The sequence below is a fragment of the Budorcas taxicolor genome, chromosome 3, assembly GCF_023091745.1.
Source record: "Budorcas taxicolor isolate Tak-1 chromosome 3, Takin1.1, whole genome shotgun sequence".
NCBI classification, from domain to species: domain Eukaryota; kingdom Metazoa; phylum Chordata; class Mammalia; order Artiodactyla; family Bovidae; genus Budorcas; species Budorcas taxicolor.
In genome coordinates this window covers 56,847,469-56,862,000 of record NC_068912.1, presented here as the reverse complement: position 1 = coordinate 56,862,000, position 14,532 = coordinate 56,847,469, and the positions used below count along the sequence as shown (strand labels likewise).

Here is a 14,532-nt window from a genome sequence, read left to right as displayed (position 1 = left end):
TCAAGTTTTTCAAAGAATATCAAGAGATGGAATAGGAGTTAAAAGCCACAGTTTACCTTCTCAGGTTTAGTCACTAAGTTGTGTCTGACTCTTGCTACCCCATAGACTAGCCTGCCAGGCTCCTCTGTCCATGGAATTTTCCAGGCAAGAATACTGGAGTGGGTTGCCATTTCCTTCTCCAGGGGATCTTCCCAACCCAGGGATCGAACTTGAGTCTCCGGCATTGCAGGCAGATTCTTTACTGTCTGAGCTTACCCTCTCAAGCAATATTGAAATTGACTCCATATTCTTTTTGATAGGTGGGCATCAGTCTTCTACTAAAAATTTCTGGAAACAGTAACATAAGTAAAGGATAATTAATTTTAATTTTAAGTAACTATCATGATTGGAAAATTCCTTATCAGTTGAGCTAAAGGTGTTTCTTATTTTCCATTCTTTGATCTCAGTTTTGACCTCTGGAGTTAGCAGTTTAATCCTGATCTAATCTGTCCTTCCATACGTGGCAGTTGACATGTTTGAAGGTAGTTATGTTCTTTCAGTAAGCTTTTTTTTTTTTTTTAACATCTAGTGTATTTCTTTTATCATAAAACTCAAATTTAGAATAATAATTTTATAATGTATGAATTCTCTTTTGCCCACTTAGAGGCAGACTTCCATATATGTTGGCTTTGTCGTTTTTCTTGAGCTTTTCATGTTTTATGTATTGATAGTTTGAGAATTTTGGGGGAGTATCTGATCCTGTAATTTTCCTAAATGTTCAAATAGATAAGTGCTGATAATTTTTTAGGCAAAGAAAGTATTTTAATCTATTTTTATGTATTTAAAAAAACTGACTTAAAAACTATTACATTTAGTGATACAGTGAGTATTAAGGTTTAATCTTTAAAAATTAATAAAAGTCAAAATTGAATGATATTAGAAATTCTGTGTTTAAATAGATGTCAGTGATTTATTCCAGTTGGCAAAATTTTAACAGTATACATAATTTTCTCTGTAGCAGTCTTTGTATTTAATAATTAGAGATTACATGAATATTTGTTTTTGTTAGTTTTCATTAATGAAGAAAACGAGGGAGAAAAGATTCTAGGAAGATGCAGAGTAACTATGAAGAGAAGAAAACCATGGTAACAAAATTGTGTTGAGGCAGTAATAGCAAAGTTCTATATATTTGCCTCTGATTTTTTTCCAGCATACTCAATCATAGATTGAACAATAGAAGTGAGATAAATATTTTTAATACTCTTCTTGTTATTATTTGTTGGGTATGTGAGATTTAGATTACTTCTGTTGTATGTTTAAGAGTTCTTTTGTTAGAACTGAGATGCTTCTAAATTTAATTAATGACCTATATTAGTTAGTTAATTGTAACTTAATTAGTGAACTATGTCACATGCCAATCTTTGTTCTCCTCTAGTCAGATTACTAAAATTTAGTGTGTTTGAAAGGATTCTTCTCCAGCAAAATACATTTTTATTAGGATATTTTAGTATGAATGTAACTACAGAGAAAGGTAGATTTCTAGTAACAATTTTGTGAGCAGTGAAAAGGTACATTACTGTTGCCTATACCTCTTCCCATATAAAGAAAAATATCTTCTTTATTTTTGAGTGAAGAGAAAGATGTATTTCCAGAGTCATTTTTATATAAAAATGTGATCTTTCATAATATTTTAAATATTAGATAAAACAGAAAGTCTTGTCTAATCTCTATTATTAAAATGAAATTTTAAATAAATAGTGTCATGGAATTCTTGTGAGTACTGACAAGTTTTGTAACAGGCTGTTCAGTGACCCAGTGAGATCTGGGGACGTGTTTACTGTTTTCCTTGTAAAGTTTTCTCTTACCTTAAAAGGTACCACTAATGCCTAGGGATAGTAGTGAATTAATGAAAAATGTAAACCCTGACTTAACACACTTAGCTTACTGCCAAAATATCCAGAAGACATTTAGTAATGCTGTGAGCCATAGGAGTTGCTGAGGTAGTTCACTTTTTATGGTATGGGCTTCCCTTGTGGCTCAGATGGTAAAGCGTCTGCCTGCAACGCGGGAGACCCGGGTTTGATTCCTGGATCGAGAAGATCCCCTGGAGAAGGAAATGGCAATCCACTCCAGCACTCTTGCCTGGAAAATCTCATGGACGGAAGAGCCTGATAGGCTACAGTCCATGGGGTCACAAAGAGTCGGACACGACTGAGCGACTTCACTTTCACTTTCACCCAGATATACAGGGAATCCCTAACTAAGGGCACAAATAATGCACGTATAGCATTAGCCTCAAGAGAGGCTAGTTTGCATATATAGGCAATGCCTGCCTTCTGATTGATTAGGCCTGTTACCATGAGATTGTATTTATTATAGGCAACACTTCAGTAATTCTTTGCACAAATGATTAATTGCAAAATGATTATTGATTTTAGTTAATTAGAAAGTTCAGGATGAAAATTCTGAATGGAATAGATTGAATCGTTTCATTATATTGAGTTACACAACTTGAAATTATTAAAACTTAAAATTACTACTTAAAGTTATGCTATGAATATTCTAAAAAAGTCTGAATGATTTTAATCAGTTCTAATAGTAACATATAGTAATCTGAAATGAATTTTCAGATATTTTGCTAAGAAAGATACTGGCTTAATCTCTTAATTAGCAGCATTTTTGTCCACCAGTGGCCTTTGAATTAAAGATGTTATTATTAATATGCTGTTGTATAATTTCTCTAGTCTTTTCATTGTGTTTTTGTCAGTATCTTTTTAACTCAAAAATTTTTTTTGCCTCTGTAGTGTATACTGAGTGAAATAGCAATCTTGTAAAAGAGAAAGCATTTTAAAGGAGGGGTTTTCAACTAAGTAGGTAATGCTGTTCTCTGCAGTAGGAAGGTTAAATTCTTTCCTAACAACATAAGAGCTTGTTGGTCAATAAATTCTGTATGAATTGTACCTAAATAGCCTCATAAGTGGAGAAGGAAATGGCACCCCACTCCAGTACTCTTGCCTGGAAAATCCCATGGACAGAGGAGCCTGGTAGGGCTGCAGTCCATGGGGTCTCTAAGAGTTGGACACGACTGAGCGACTTCACTTTCACTTTTCACTTTCATGCACTGGAGAAGGAAATGGCAACCCACTGCAGTGTTCTTGCCTAGAGAATCCCAGGGATGGGGGAGCTTGGTGGGCTGCTGTCTCTGGGGTCACACAGAGTTGGACACAACTGAAGTGACTTAGCAGCAGCAGCAGCCTCATAAGGGGCTTCCTTGGTGGCTTAGCGGTAAAGAATGTGCCTGCAGTGAGGGAGACCTGGGTTTGATCCCTGGGTTGGGAAGATCCCTTGGAGGAGGGCATGGCAGCAAGACTCTAGTATTTTTGCCTGGAGAATCCTCATGGACAGAGAAGCCTGGCGAGCTACAGTCCATGGAGTCGCAAAGAGTTGGACATGACTGAGTGACTAAGCACAGCACAGCGACCTCTTAATTTATATCCTTCAGCCCTTGGTCACACCAGAAGTTGATGGAAGTCATTTAGGAACTCAGATTCATCAGAATTTATGAGATTATTTTGTTCTAGCTTAAGAAAAAAGTTATATCTAGAATAGACTTTCATACACATAACTCTTACACACATATATCCATGTAAAATCCTCAGTACTCTTACACATATATTCATGTAAAATCCTAAGAGATACATTGTAAATGTATGTGCATCTTTCCATCTTTAGATCTTGTAGTTCTTGGTTTCCTGGCACATGAATAAAGAGATCTACCAAGTTTAATTTGTAGATCCTGCCAAGATTCCCACAAAGATGAGCTTGTACCTTTGGGTATTATAAAGAATACACAGAAGGACTTGAAGAAGTATGAGGCAGTTAGAGTGGTGCCCCTGTGCTGCCATCATAGCAAGTCTTGTTAAAATGTGATAGAAGAAACTACTTCTTCCATTTAACTTCTTGGCTGTTATGTTCCATTCAGTTTTTTGTTGTTTTTTAACCTCAAAATACTTGGCACTCATCTGACATCTCCAGTGACACACCAGCTACACAGTATTTTTTCCATTCTAAGCCTGTTGCACAGACTTTTCAGTGGTTTTTTTTTTTTTGAGTAGAAATGTTAATGGTGTGACAGTTTATCATTTATGCACAATGCTGCTGCTGCTGCTGCTGAGTCACTTCAGTCATGTCTGACTGCGTGACCCCATAGACTGCAGCCCACCAGGCTCCCCCGTCCCTGGGATTCTCCAGGCAAGAACACTGGAGTGGGTTGCCATTTCCTTCTCCAATGCATGAAAGTGAAAAGTGAAAGTGAAGTCGCTCAGTCGATGCACAACACTAATGCACGCCATATCCTCTTGGTGCCCATATCCTTGCTTCTCTTTCATTTAAACTTAATGCATAGAATTCTTCTTTAAATGCTATATTTAGGACTTTTTTGTATATACTTGTGCATCCATTTTTAAAGTCACCAACAATCTCAACTGTGTTATCTTTATTTTCAATAACATAAAATAGTATAAACCATTCTACCTTCTAACCTGATTTGCAAAATTAATCTAAGTAAAACTTGCTGCTTTAAGTTGTAGCACATAATGGCTAAAAACGGGACTCAGAATTCTGAATTGTGGAGAAAGGAAAATAATACTGTATCAGAAAAAGGGTTAGTTAAAACAGGCATTCTTGGGCCCTGCTTTAGGTCTACTTTTCCTAACAAGTGGTTTAAATCAAAGGTCTCCTGCATTAAATCTCAGAGAAACCAAGTCCACATATTTAAAATCTTCCATAGATAGAATCAGCATAATGGGGTGACTGAGAAAATAGACAAGTTCAATAAGTCTTATAGGGAAATCTATTTCATTATTTTTCTTTTCATAACCCATGCTTTTAAGGAAAAATAATGACAAATTGCAGGCATACACCATTTGTTAACCACTCATATTTGAAAATTGATAGTTAAGTTGTATCTAGCACTGAAACAAAAATAAATGTGATTGCTTCTGCCATGTTTTGGCAGAGCATTTATTTACTGTAATATTTTGAAATATAATTGCTGAGCAAAAATGACATGCTAATACCTTACTTAATTGCATTTACTGTACTATCAGTTATCTGTAAGCTACAACACAGTTCTTCAGTGAATTTTCTAATTCGGCAGTTAGTATCATTTTTGGCCCAGTACCTAAATTAATGTTTTGACAAGGCTTTAAAAAAGGTAAATAGGTGAATTTCTTAGGAAACAATGCAGAGTAAAATTAAAAAGACTGAATAGTTGTAATTTATGTTTGGCTGACTCTGCCTTAAGGTAAGGCAACACACGTTTATAGTGAAAATTTCTCGTAGCTAATGTTAATCTAGGTGCTAATTCTATTACTAGCCAAATGGAGGAGTTTCAGATTAGAAAACAGCTCTGTTCAATATTACTAATGTCCAGCTGCCTGGTACTACCAAACAGTTGAGTTCAGCATGTTCTGTGTGTTTACATTTTCCCATCCCCTTCAGTTCAGTTCAGTCTCTCAGTCATGTCCTACTCTTTGCAACCCCATGAACCGCAGCACGCCAGGCCTCCCTGTCCATCACCAACTCCCGGAGTCCACCCAAACCCATGTCCATTGAGTCGGTGATGCCATCCAACCATCTCATCCTCTGTTATCCCCTTCTCCTCCTGCCTTCAATCTTTCCCAGCATCAGGGTCTTTTCAAATGAATCAGCTGTCCGCATCAGGTGGCCAAAGTATTGGAGTTTCAGCTTCAACATCAGTCTTTCCAGTGAACACCCAGGACTGATCTCCTTTAGAATGGACTGGTTGGGTCTCCTTGCAGTCCAAGTGACTCTCAAGAGACTTCTCTAACACCACAGTTCAAAAGCATCAATTCTTTGGCGCTCAGGTTTCTTCACAGTCCAACTCTCACATCCATACATGACCATGGAAAAACCATAGCCTTGATTAGACGGACCTTTGTTGGCAAAGTAATATCTCTGCTTTTTAATATGCTGTCTAGGTTGGTCATAACTTTCTTTCCAAGGAGTAAACGGCTTTTAATTTCATGGCCGCAGTCACCATCTGCAGTGATTTTGGGACCCAAAAAAATAAAGTCAGCCACTATTTGCAATGAAGTGATGGGACTGGATGCCATGATCTTCGTTTTCTGAATGTTGAGCTTTAAGCCAACTTTTTCACTCTCCTCTTTCACTTTCATCAAGAGGCTCTTTAGTTCTTTACTTTCTGCCATAAAGGTGGTGTCATCTGCATACCTAAGGTTATTCCTGTCTCCCTACTCTCCCCAGCCACTGACCTTGTCCCTACTGTTTATGGTGGAGAGGTACAAAAATTTTTTTCAGCTTTTATAGATAATGACTTTTTTCTTAATTACTATTTATATTTTATAGACTAGAAATTAGGAAATATTAGTAAAATCAATGACACTGGTAAATGTAGAGAAATTAGTTTACAGAGCATATCATGTCATTCATATTCATACTGGTGACCTCTTCTGAGTTACTGCAAAAAAAAAAAAAAGCTGATAGTAATGCAGAAAAAATGTCCTTTTCCTCCTCTTTTCTTTTGCTAGAGTACCTTTCAGGAGATAAGGAACCAGTAGAGAAATTTAGATTAACCAATTACTTTGTATTGCACATTTTTATATCTCATGTTCTGCTCTTATATTCATATGGATATAATTTGAAAACATTTTGAAGTTCTAAACCTTTGCAGTAAGGTTTCTTGTATTTACTATTTAAAATAAAAGCACATAAAATAGACTTCCATGCTTTCACTTTGGTAAGAGTAATAGACATTTTCTTATTTTTGCTGTTAGGTATTTGTCTTTTGTATTGCCCTCCATAGGCCAACTTGCATTCTGCATAATACTTAGTTATATACTGTAGAATGTCATTGTGGTAATGTGAACTGATTTCAGTATATTGTGTGCATATTTAGATGAAATAGTCTGCCTAGTCCTGATCAGAAAGGAGGTATAGTTACATAATGCTAATCAAGCATTTGTTAGCATTTGGAAAGGTCAGTACTGTAATTTTAGTGGCTACATGTATTATCTGTCATACAAATTTAGCAACCAACTGTCTAAAATACAAATCACTCTACCCTGGAAATCGTCAGGGTTAATTATAAGCCCTTATTGTCCTTTAAAAAGCATACCTTATGGTACATCTTAATATATTTTGGGTCCCATTTCATTTGTTGATTGTGAAATTTTGCTTTTTAGTATACCAGAATAGTTCTGTGCATTCTTTTTTCATTTCCTCCACCTGGTTTGGGTATGTTGACTTTGTTATTTTTAATTTTAAAAATTATTTTTGAGTTTTGTTTGGTTTGCATTTATTTGGTTTAAAACCAACTGGTAGATTTCGGAAAGTTGTCTCTTTCAAAGGTGTTTTAAAAAGCAAAATCATTCATTCATTCAGCAGACTATTGACTGTTTACAATCTTTCAGGTCATAGGATGTTCTCTTGAGAAAGGTTGATTGATAAATACACAGTGTAAGTGCTATAGTAGAGGTTTGTACTAGTGATTTTATATGTAATGAAACCAGGTTCCATTTTAAACTGTTTTGAGAATTTGATAACATTATAATGGTGACCCATTCCTTAGACTGATTCATTAAGAACTTACCAACACAAGCGGTGAAACAGTATTCTCACAGTACAAGTTTTCAGTACATTTCTCTCGTAAATGGAAAGTGCTTCTTTTATCCACACAGATTAATGGGATTGTTGAGCTGAACGTTATCTCATCGGAACCAAGTCCAACAAAGCCTAAAGTGACTGGGACTTGGTATTGATTTTTTTCAGATCTTCTGCTCATCTTTTGCTAAAACAGATAGAAAACAGTGCTTTCGCTTCTTGATTAGTTTCTCAAGCAGTTTCCTAAGATTAGAAAAGAAATTTGGTCTCAAGATATTAGGTATAGACAGAAGGCAAAGTGGGAAATTTGTGATGGAGTAAACCTTAATAGGCCACATATTAAATAGATAGCTTTTTTCCTTTAAAAAAAATCCTTGATGATTTCTGTTGTCAGCACATTTCAGGTGTTGTGATTGTAATCATAAATGCTGTGTTTAGTTGCTACAGTAATTGAAACAATTGTTGGTTTACTTGGTGTATTCTTCTCTCTAAAATTAAATCATTAAATTCCAGTTCTCATTTTGCATCACTGCAGAATATCATCTAGTTAATCCAAAATATTAGTAGACATTAAAAAAATTTTGAGTAATTTTTTGTGATTTGTTTTACTTTTAAATGCTATTTTTAAACATTTATAACTTGCCTGAATACATAGGATTTGAGGCAACTTACAGGAGGAAACACTCTGAATTAGAAAAAAACATTAGAATAAAAGATAAAGAGAAAAGAGTCCACATATGTGCATTAATATATGATACTTATTTTTCTCTTTCCAACTCACCTCATTCTATATGACAGAGTCTAGGTCCACCAACACAGGGGAATGGAGGAGTGGGATGAATTGGGAGATAGGATTGACATATATACACTGCCATGTGTGAAATAGCTAGCTAGTGGGAGCCTGCTTAAAGAACAACTCAACTTGGTGCTCTGTGATGGCCTAGTGGGTGGGATGGGGAATGGGGGGAGGGGACATCCAATAGAGAGGGGATATGTGTATGCATATAGCTGATTCACATCATTGTACAGCAGAAATGAATACAACATTATAAATTATTACAATTATACTCCAGTAAAAGATAAAAGGAAAAGACTGAACATGTGTGTAAGCCACGAAGGCCACATTACTTAATGTAGAGAGATTTTAAGAAAATAAAAAAGGGGCCTAGAAATTTTAAAGTGGCTTTTGTGTTAATAAGTTATTAACAATGCTGTATTTTCTCCTTATAATTAGAAACATATCCTTAACAAGTATTTGCCACCTAATGAATGTAAAGGACCTTGGATTCCAGGATGTGGAATTACAAAATGATATTGAGAGAACGACAGGGTGTGTGTTAGTGTGCGTGTGTCTGTCTGTCTGATGTCCTGTATCTAGGGTTATATTAGCTACTTTGGGAGGGTTGGTACAGAAGATTGATGCGAGGTACAAAAAAAAATGAAATGCTAGCTGATCAGAATGTTAGTTCAACTAGAATATAGTATTATAAAGACTGGTAATTTTCACCTTTTTTATTAAGTAAACCAAAAATAACTAAGTATATTAAAAAAAAACCACATGGTTTTTTTGGCATGATATTAAAACTGAGATGCGAGATGTGATAAAATAATGGAACTCACAGATTAGAAATTATCAATATATGAATATTATTGAACTATTAATAATGTCTATAAATCTATGTAACTAACTTATAGATATAAGTTAAAGATATATAGAAATATAGATATGTCTTTATAGTTATACAGTGTACTTTTATATGTGTTGTCTTATTTAAGAGAATGTTGGATTTAGAATAGAGTTTGATAGTTTGTGTATGGTCCCAAGTTACTTTTTTTCTCTTTATCAGAGAATCCCTGCCAGCACTTAGGAATTCATATCCTCAAGCTTGATGATGGTTACTCTGTTCTCAATAAATCAAATTCTTGGCTTAGATACTGAAATAGTTTGTTTCTAAAAATTCCACAGAGGCCTTTGACTCTGCTCACTTAGATACCATCCAGAATCTGGGATATTTGTTCTTATCTCCTGCCTCCCACCCTCCCCTCACCCATGTCTTATTTATAGTTTCCTTATTTGTGGTTACTGCACAGTGAAAATGAGCCTCAAGCTCTTCTCAAGTGGAGAACTCTTATCAAGCAAAATAAATTTTCCTTCCCAGTTTCTCTCTGCTCACATTTTATGTATGCTTCCTTATTATGTATCCTAACTTACTTTAATAGTAACTGGACAAAGTCTCCATTCTGGATAGTAGTATTTCCACTCTGGAAGTTGTGTTTGCTCACAGTTTTTCTTCTAGTGAAATTATACACTTTAGTTCTAGCAACCTTGAACCACCTGTTAGTAGTAAGCCTACAGCAGGCTCTTTGCCTTTTCCTGAGATAGTTTGTAGATACTCCGACAGATACGTCATCAACATTGTAGTTGGTTTTTATATTTGTTTTTTGTGATTTTAAAAATACATGAGATTTATTCTCTAAACCTGTTAAATGTGAAGTACATATTTATAACTATGATAACAATGTTGTATAGTAGATCTCTCATCTTGCATAGCTGAAACTCTGTACCCGTTAAACAACAGCTCCCGTTTCCTTCTCTCCCTAGTCCCTGTCCTTCTCCATTCTACTTTCTGCTTTTATGAGTTTGACTACTTTAGGTTCTTCATATAGGTGGAATCATGAAGTATTTGTCCTTCTGTGGCTGGCTTATTTCATAGAGCATAATGTCCTCCAAGTTCATCCATTTTATTGTATGTATAGGGTTTCCCTTTTTAAGGCCAAATAATATTTCATTATTTATATATGCGATGAATATATATCACGTTTCCTTTGTCTATTCATTCATCAGTGGAATCAAAGGGCATTCAGGTTGTTTCCACTCTCAGATATTGTGAATCATATTACAGTGAGTATGGAAGTGCTAATATCTCTTTGAGATCCTTACTTCAGTTCTTTTGGTTAAATACCCAGAAGTAGAATTGCTGAATCATTATGGTACTTCTGTATTTAATTTTCTGAGGAATCTTCATACTGTCTTCCATAGAGGCTGCACCATTTTACATTCTCAATCAGCAGTGCAAAAGGGTTCCAATTTCTTGACATATTCATCAGCATTAAAAAAAAGCCATACTAACAGGTATGAGGTAACATTGTTTTATTGTCGTTTTTGATTTGCATTTCCCTGATGATGAGTGATATTTAACATTTTTTCTGATACATCTTATGTCTTTTGTATGCCATTTGCATATCTCTTTTGGAGAAATATGTATTCAAGTCTTTTGCCCATTTGCAAATATTTTCTTCCATTATTCTGTAGATTGTCTTTTATTTTGTTGTTTCTGTGCTATGCAGATTCTTTTTAGTTTGATGTCATCCTCCTCTATTTTTGCTTTTGTTTCCTATGCTTTTCGTGTGATATCCGAGAAATAATTGCCAAGACTGTTGCCATGAAACTTCTTGCCTTATATTTTCTTCTAGTTTCATGTCTCACATTTAAGTCTTTAATACATTTTGAGTTGATTTTTCTGCATGTGTAAAATAAAGATCCAGTTTTATTCTTTTACATGTTGATAATCCAGTTTTCCTGGCACAATTTGTTAAAGAAACTATCCTTCCCTATTCTGTAATCCTAGCATTCTTGGATCATTCGGCTGTATATGTGTGCTCTATTTCTGGGCTTACAGTTCTTTTCCATTAGTTTATATGTCTGTCTTTACGCCAATACCATCCTGTTCTAATTAGTTTTAGAATACGTTTTGAGATTGGGAGATGTGAGTCCTCCAGCTTTGTTCTTCTTTTTCATGTTTGTTTTGGCTATTGGGCGTTCTATTGGGAGCTATTTGGGTGATTCCATATAAATTTTAGAATTGCTTTTTCTATTTCTGTAAAAAATGCCGTTGGGGTTTTGATAGGGATTGACTTGAATTTGTAAATCACTGAGTCATTTTAATAATATAAAGTTTTCCAGTTCATGAACATGGGATGTCTCTCCATTAATTTGTGTCGTCTTTAGTTTTTTTCCAACACTGTTTTGTAGTTGTCAATGTACAAGTCTTTTTGCTTCTTGGTTAAAAGTTGGGCAAGACAGAAGTGAGTTCCTCAAGTTTTCTTTCTATAAAGTCAGAACCTTGGATGCACACTCCATCTCCCACCCTTACCCCCAACCAGGAGAAATTCCAAGCCAGGGTATTCTCCTGAGCCTAATCTGTTCTGACTTGGTGGAGGAACTGTTGTTGGTACAGTGAAGCTTTCCTTTTACCCGTTTTGCTGCAATTGTTCTTGGCTTCGTGCTGCCTGGGGTACTGCAACTTCTAAACTGGAATTTGGAAATCTTAGAAAGGTATTTTGGTCTTTATGTTGTTGCTAAACTGGTGTTTCTACCAAGGAGAAAGAAGTGGACACAAAAAAACTGGAAGTGGTTGTTTGGGGCTTGATTACTGAGAGCTTTGTTTGTGAACCTAAGGAGTTTGGACTTAGGACATTGAGAAGTCTTTTAAAAATAGTATAAAATAATAACCACCCTCACTTTCTCTGTTCATAAAATTCTATCTCCCTTGTGGAACATGAACAACAATTAACAATTAATGCATACTGCATTTAGGGGAACCAATTGCAACATCGAAGTTGGAGATGAAAAAAAAAAATGAGACCATAAGCTAAAAAATAAAAAAAATGGAAGGTAAAAAGTTGAGACCATGTCAGTGGCCTTGAGGATGGAAAGATAGGCTTTGACACAGATTTCTGGGATGAAGCCAAGAATTAATAGCCAAATCAAAGTGGGAAGTGGGAGATACTAAAAAAGCACCCTAAAATGAAGGATAAAAAAGCAACAAAGTAAAAAGTAGATTTTTAAAATAGCAGATAGACACAACAGAAAAACTCAGTTCTCTTGCTTCCTCTAATTCTCAAATTGTATAGTCTTCATGCTAAAAGAAAACAAAATGAAATGAATTAATATTTGAGCCAAACTTAATTGAATTATATGCTTGCTAAGCCTAAAAGCATTTATTATATTACAATGCCATCCTGCCTGGCTCTGCTCTTTAAAGTTCCTGCAGACATCTACTTGTGTCTCACTCCCCATAGTTACTGCATCTAAGACAGTAGATGGGATGAAATACAGAATGAGTTCCAAAGCTACAAAGAAAAAAGTCTTGTCCTGTGAAATTTGTTATTTATTTATAGTTCAGAGGTTATTTTCATAGGGAAATTGCGTTTAATAAAGAGTATCAGCTCACCCAGAAAACTAACTACTCTTGACGTTAATTATACAAGATAGACAGAAACCAGGAAATTTTATCTTAGACTTATATCTTAGCTCTTTTCCCTTTATCATCTTGAACAAGTTCCTAAACCTCTCCATGGTACAATTTTTTCATCTATAAGAACAGTACCTACTTTGTAGTGTTATTGTTAATATCTTTAAGGGAATTTTTAGGCAGGATACTGTCCTGGTGATAACCAAGTGAAATAAAGAATTACCCTCCTAAAAGTATATTAGGATGTGTGGAAATAGTGACAGTCTGATAACCTAGGTATTTTTTCAGGCTTCTTCAAATCTATTCTAGAGATATATTCTTATTAATGAACAACAAATCATTCTGAATGTAAAACAGAGATCCTGAACTTTTTCTTTTTGTTAAGTCAGCAGGGCACCCATTCCATTATATTTTTGTTTAGTTATTAACGTTTACTTTTTACAAAAATTATATCCCTAGTGTTCTTAATACTATTTGAAAGATTTAATTCTATAAACATGTTCTTTCATTTCTCAATTCGTTCAACAGTAATAGAATTGGGGCATTATTTTATAGGACAGCCATCTGTCTTATCTAGCAAAATCAGCATAATTTAAATCTTAATATGATACTGAGCACCTCTATCAGGGTTGACAAGAAATTTTCTTACTTGGTAACAGTACCATCCAAAGCCAAAAGTAGTTTATCAAAATGACAGATTTAGGTCTCGAGTATGGGCTTGGAGGAATTGATGCTGTAACTTTCGTCTTTATACCTGATTTTGAAGTTGCAAGTAGCATACCTGGGACATCTGAATTTATATTTTTAGTGGCTAGGAAGGGCTCACTTGAATTCTTTCTTAATTTGTGTTTTGTGTCTACATAATAACATAATTGTCAAGGTGTTCCCTCAGTGCATGTGCAGTGCATTTATTCATAACTGATTCTTACCTCTCCACAGTGTTGTCTTGCAGTGCTTTCAGAGAATAGAAACTGCCGGTGATGGTTGGATGGTTTCCACATTTCTCTTCTTCATTTGGGGATTTCTCCCCTATCATAGTCTACCTTTTTATTGACACTAGTATTGAAATAATAAATTTTTCTATTAGTGTCAACATTCTGTAACTCAGCAATACCTTCCTTTGGTATCATTGTTTTTTTTTTGTTAGGTAATTTCTGGAAGGGCATTTGGAAGAAAATGCCTAAGGTGTCCCATCTTATTCTAAGTTAAATTGCCTGGTTTGGAGTGATACAGTTTTGAATTTGAAAATTCAAAGCCATGAGGAGTCATTTAGCTCTTTTTCTCAGTGAGAATGTAGGTTTTTCTCGTTATTACATCTTTATTTAACTCAGAATGTGCCAGCGTACTCCAGATAGAACCAGTTAAAAAATAGAAGGTACCATTTTAGAGAATCTTAGCTTCTCGTTGGTGATACTTAATCTTGAAGTCATTACCTTTCATCTCTCATTATAAACTTGGATGGGAGAAGTCAGTTTTAGGGCAGATGGTATAATGCAATTGCATTCCAAATTAATCAGTCAATTAATTAACAGATTCATCATTCTTTCTTACCCTCTTTTTGTTCTTTCCTCTCCCCCTCACTTCCTCTCACTTTTTCCTGTCCTCCTCTACTTCCCTCTTCCCTCTCTTCAGTAGAATTCTTTTTTGAATAAAA

At 35.1% G+C, this 14,532-nt stretch overlaps 1 protein-coding gene across 1 annotated transcript in view; it reads left to right on the top strand.

Annotated features, from left to right (window-relative positions):
* The window catches only part of HS2ST1 (heparan sulfate 2-O-sulfotransferase 1), a 187,734-nt gene that overhangs the window by 89,158 nt on the left and 84,044 nt on the right, over positions 1 to 14,532 (top strand). The gene's annotated exons all lie outside the window — the stretch shown is intronic.